The sequence below is a fragment of the Protopterus annectens genome, chromosome 7.part0, assembly GCF_019279795.1.
Source record: "Protopterus annectens isolate FY-2018-M chromosome 7.part0, PAN1.0, whole genome shotgun sequence".
NCBI lineage: Eukaryota > Metazoa > Chordata > Ceratodontiformes > Protopteridae > Protopterus > Protopterus annectens.
The window spans coordinates 515193285-515199284 of record NC_056739.1 but is presented as its reverse complement, the minus strand read 5'-3'; positions in this window follow the sequence as shown (position 1 = coordinate 515199284).

Sequence of the window (6000 nt, the reverse complement as noted above, 5' to 3'; positions counted from 1 at the left end):
CAGCTAATGCCATTTTCTTCATTTTTTTTCTTGCCCCAGATGTTAGGTGCCCCCAAATGGGTAGGCAATATATATTGCTAATAAAACATACATAAAAACAATACCTTCAGCTATAAGCAAATACACCACATAGGTTGTATAGGATAGAAAGGCATAGTTAGGTCCCAGCCAAGAAAGTGGGGATTTTGGGAGGGTAACCTGGACTGCAACAGTGAATACACTTGAACATCTACATTTATGGTAGGTACACAACTGTACTATGTTCATCGTGTTTCACTGTTGCAGTCATTACACTTGGGAAGAATCCCAAAGCTGAGGTAGGGTGGCTGGGTCTAAATAGGATTAGGAGAGGCTATGAAGACCTGCAGAATTGCAGTGGTGAAGCCTGCTCTGGATTTAGAGTAAAGAGGCAAGTGGTAATGCTTGGTAAAGGTGTGCACTGAACTCCAAGCTGCAGCCTACAAAATGTCCTTGGTTGGTACTCCTCTGAGGAAGGGTGCTGAAGTGGCTGCTGCCCTGGTAGAATGTGGCCTAATGTTGTTAGGCACTGGCTTTCCATGTTGTGCATAGCAGAAATGAATGCAGTGTCCTATCCATTTTGAAATGGTCTGCTTTGAGATGACGTTTCCTTGTGATTCTGCTGCATATGCTACAAACAGTTGCTCAGTTTTTCTGAGAGCTTTTGTTTTGTCCAAGTAGAAACGTAACTGCCTGTGTATGTCCAAAGTATGTAGAAGTCTCTCCCCTTTATTCTGGGGGTTTGGAAAGAAAGTTGGCAAATGAATGGTTTGGTTAAGAGCCACACTGGATACCACCTTTGGCATAAATGTTGGGTTTGTCCTTAGGGAAACCCTGTCTTGATGAAAAATGATAAAAGGTTCCACTGCCATTAAGGCCTGTAGCTCTGAGACTCTTCGTGCTGAAGTTATTGCTAGGAGCACAGCAGTCTTCCATGATAAAAATTTTATATCCGCTGTACTGGCTGGTTCAAAAGGAGGTAAAGTGAGTTTTTCCAAGACAAAGTCGAGGTCCCAAGTAGGTATTGGTGCTCTCCGCGGGTGTCTTATGTTTTTAGACCCTCTGAGGTACTGCCTTAGTAATGGATGAGAGAAAATAGGAGGCTCCGTGTTATGAGCTGAAATGGCAGAGGCATGGATCTTAACTGATGAAAAGGATAGACCTTTGTCCAACATCTCAGTTAGGTATTGTAAAATCTGAGGGATATTTGGAATAATTTTGTCAAAGCCTTGTGCCTGGTTCCAGGCGCAGAATCCTTTCCATTTGTCTGCATAAGATTTCCTGGTGCTAGGCCTCCTGGCCTCCAGAATGACATCCATAACAGCTTTAGAGAGAGGTGAGGTCTGAGTGGCTATGTTATCTACCATGCAGCCAGATTTAAGGTTCTGAGTTGGCTGTGCAGAATCTGATTGTTTTGTTGAGTCAGAAGTTGAGGAATTTGTGGCAAAGTCCAGGCAGTCTGGGGCAATCAGGATAATTTTTGGTCTCTCTTGTCTGACTTTTAGGAGCACCTTGGGAAGGATAGGCAGTGGTGGGAAGGCATAAACTTTTAGTGTTTTCCAACTGAATGAGAGAGCGTCCACTTTCCATGCTTGTGGGTGGTAAGTTCTTGTGCAGAATTTCTGTAGTTGGCAGTTGAGAGGGGAGGCAAAAAGATGTCCAGGCATCCCCATTTCTTTGTTATGTTGAAGACCTGTGGGTTTAGTTTCCACTAGTGAGGATCCATGAGGTTTCTGCTTAGTTCGTCTGCCAGAGTATTTTTCTTTCCTGGCAGGAATTGTGCTTGCAGATGAACTTGATAGGTCAGTGCTGTGTTCCACAAGGTCAGTTTGCCTGCAAAGGGGGTATATGAGTGCGTGCCCCCTTGCTTGTTTATGTACCACATAACTGTGGTGTTGTCCGTCTTTAGCAGTAGCTGTCCTGGATGCAGTAGGTCCTTGAAAGCTGTCAGGGCATTCTGTACAGCCAGTATCTCTTTTTGATTTATGTGAAGATGCATTTGGCCTGTGGACCACTTGCCCTGAATACATTTTCCTGACATGTGTGCCCCACAGGCATAATCCAATGCATCTGTTTATCAGTGTTTGCCTGGCTGTGGGTAAAGTGAAAGGCTGCCCCTAGTTGTGGTGACAGGCCTGTGCCCACCATCGAAACTCCTTCTGCAGGCAAGGAATAAGAGTTATTATTGCTTCCAAGCTGTGGCAGTGTTGAGTCCAAACACTTTTTAGATACCATTGTAACTTCCTCATATGCAGTTTTGCATATGGAATTAGTAGAATGCAGGATGCCACGAACCCCAAAGCCTGCAGAATTTTTCTTGCAGGTAGCTGGGTTTTTGTTGCCATCATTTGAAAGTAATGAGTCAGTTGGCTTTTGTTTGTCTGGCATGAGATAAGCCATCTGGGCTGTTGTATTCAAGCTTGCTCCCAGGAATATTATCTCTTGAGAGGCACTAGTTTTGACTTCTTTTCGTTTACTGTGTACCCTAGACCAACTAGTAATCTTTTTACAAATGCCAGATGCTTCAGTAGAATGCCCTTGCTCTCTGCTTGAATAAGGCAGTCGTCCAAGTAAGGATATATTTGAATTCCTTTTTGTCTGCAAAATGCAATCACTGGTGCCAGGCATTTTGTGAAGACCCTGGGCGCAGTAGATAAGCCAAAGGGCAGTGCAGAGAATTGGTAATGCATTGTGCCAGCTATGAATCTGCGGTATCTTCTGCAATTTTGTCTGATTGGGACATGCAGGTATGCCTTTTTGAGGTCCAAAGTAACAAGCCAAGCCTTCTTGCCCAGCATGGGAAGAAGTTGCTGTAGTGTCAACATTTTGAATTTGGGCACATCCAGGTAAGTATTTAGAGTAGACAGAGCCAGTATGGGTCTCCAAGGCTTTGTCCTTTCTGGGAATGAGGAACAGTCTTGAGTAAAATCCTTGTCCTTGTTCTTGCTGAGGTACTTTTTGAATTGCTCTCATGTCCATGAGAGCTGTAATCTGTTTTTGTGCCTCTGCCCATTGATTTTATAGCAGGTCCGGCATTCCTTTTGACCCTGGCAGGGTGTAAAAATGGAACCTGTAACCGTGAGTGACAATATTTAGTACCCATTTGTCCTGGGTGATAATGTGCCAATTTTGTGAAAAAAGTGTTAGCTTTCCTCCTAAAGGAGCTGCCAATAAGTGCTTGGCTCCTATAAAGGGAAGTCATTGTGACCGTTTCCTGTAAGGTTGTGACTTGTCTTCTCCTCCTTTGGGGGTTGAAGCACCCCATTGTCTAGAGCCTTGTGGCTGAGATCTGCCTCTTGGGCATCTGTATCTGCCTGAGGTCTATCTGACACTGGAAAGGACCAATTTTCAGAAGGCCAATTTCTGCTAAATCTAAGTGGCTGTACCTGTAAGAAATCCTTTACTGTCTGCATAGATTTTGCCTTATCCTCCATTTTCTTTAATACCTCTTCTGCCTTAACACCAAAGTGTCATGCTGTAAAGGAGCATCCAATAATTTGGATTTAACATGATCAGGTAAACTTTGTTCTTTTAACCAAGCATGCCTTCGAATGACAGATCCTGTAACTGCAGCTCTACAAGAAGCCTCTAATAAATCAAATCCACGTTGCAGAGTATGTTTTCCCACTTGTTCAGCTGCATGCAATAAATCCTGCATTTCCTTATTGTCAGGACATTCTGAGTTTGCAAACATTTTCTGTTTTAACAGAGACATTAAGTATTGTTAGTATTTCAGCATGTGAAACTGGCAGTTCAAAGCCCTTACTGCCAAGGTTGCAGAAGTGTAAACTTTTTTTCCCTCATCTGTCCAGTGCTCTACAATCCCTGTCAGAGGGGACTGGGTTTTTTGCAGTGGAAGCTTTTACCCCTTTGGGACCCTGAGAAATAGTTTCTGGGTCAGCAGCAGGGTTTCTATAAAGAAATTTATGGGAGTCTGGGACCCTGTAGTACCTATGTGGCTTGACTGGTGCTGGGGGTAATAATCCGGAGACAAACTAGATTCAGCAAAAACATCAACAATATCCAACACAGGGGGTACAGCAAGGGGCCTGTGTTGAGGCAGTAATAAAAAAAATCTCTGAGCCTTTTCTTAGATTCTGAGTAATCCTGGCTTTCCCAATGAAAATGCTCCCTCATGGTGTGCAAAGTTTCCCCAAAAGAGTAATCCTCAGGAGGAGAGGCTGAAGGGATAGACTCTTCAGCATCAGAATCCTCATAGGGAGGGAGAGAGCATCCCTGGTCTGAAGAGGAGTCTGAGGAAATAGAAACCTGATCAGAGGATTCATAGTCTGTATCCTGCCTAGGCCTTTTATCAGGAGGGGGATGGGAACCCCTGATCAAAGTAATTAGGTCTTTGGCCATTTTGAGCATCTGTTTCTTAGGCATGGATGACTGTCCAGGAGAATGCTGTACTTGTTTCTTTGCATGAAATGATGTTTTAGACTTTGCCTTTGCTGCTGCAGTTGGCTTGATAGTAAGCTGTGAAGGTCTGAAAACACCTTAAGAAGCAGATGCCTGCTCAGCGGCTCCGGACCCATCTGAGGGAATTGTTTCCGTAGGCCCAATACCTTGAGTTTCCAGAGGCGTAGTTGTCTCCACATGGGAGTCGGAGGTGACCTGTGGCTCTGAGGTAGTGGGTGTCAGGGCCTGCGAAAGCGCCTCACTGAGAACCGGCGACTGGCCTAGAAGAGGCTTTGTCATCGGTTTTGGACCTCGGATGCCTGTCCTTTTCCTTGTCTTTGCGATTTTTATGAATTCCGGTCATCGGTTGTTCCGACAGCATTACACAGTTAAACCTACGGCCAAAGTAATGCAATGCAAAATCAAACAGACGCTTAATAGTGCGTTTGTTGAATCTAGCACAAAACCGACAACTAGTTAAGTCGTGATCAGGGCCTAGGCAAGGAATACAGTAAGAGTGAAAGTCCTTATGAGGTATTTGCTTCCCACAAGAAATATAATTGTTAACTTTTACTGACATCGGTCTGGAGCAAGAAAAAGTTTCCCCAATGGGGTACTTAGCTTTATTGAAGACTTTGGTCTGAAATTCGAATTCGAAAATCTTAGGAGTTGTCCGATCGGCACTTGCAAACTGCTTTTGCTTCGGGCAACGCGTGGCAAGAAAGATTGAAGAAAATGGCGTTGGCTGCATCTTGTATACCCCTGGCTCACTGACGTCAGGGAAGAAGAGATGGCAACCCACACCGGACCAAGACTTTGGAACTCTGGCCGACTGCTGGACCGCCTGACGGCAGGATAACCCAGGTGTAATGACTGCAACAGTGAAACACGATGAACATCATCCATATTGCTCTGTTTCCTCCATCCCCTCTTGCACAGCATGTTGTTTCTAGGAGTAATAGAATGACTACCTTTAAATCTTCCAGGCAAAGATTATTCAAGGATTTTCTAGTTCCCAGACTTGAAGGATTCTGGAAGTCAGTACAAGATATTCTGGCTCCAAGTGATCATGCCAAAGATCCCCACGTTCAAGATGTTATCACTTCAACATTTTTTGTCACTGATCCCAAGTCTAGCTTTCATGAAAAAGTTGAATCTATGGGGTGCCTATCATCATATTTCTATTGATAAGCAGTTTAAGTGTTTCTTAAAGATTTTCTTTCTCTGGCATACATTATCAGTTTTGGGCTCTCTTCTGTACCAAGTGTGTTAACAAAATGACTAGCTCCAGTCATTGCTTACTGCAGACTCCAAGGTATACACATCTTTACAAATCTGAACAATTACCTTATCTTTGCAGAATCTTTTTCCAGCTGTCAAGAGTCTCTCTGCAGCAGCTTTGGCTCAATCTGGGTTTCAAATCAATTTCCAGAAGTCTTCTCTCATCCAATTACATACAACAGTTTTTCTGAGATGTTTCTTGAACTCAGCCTTTGGGAGGCCTTTATCCCACCAGACAAAGTATCAACATTCTAACATTTTTTTCCTGAATTTCGAGCATTAAGCAGGGGAGTTTCTCAG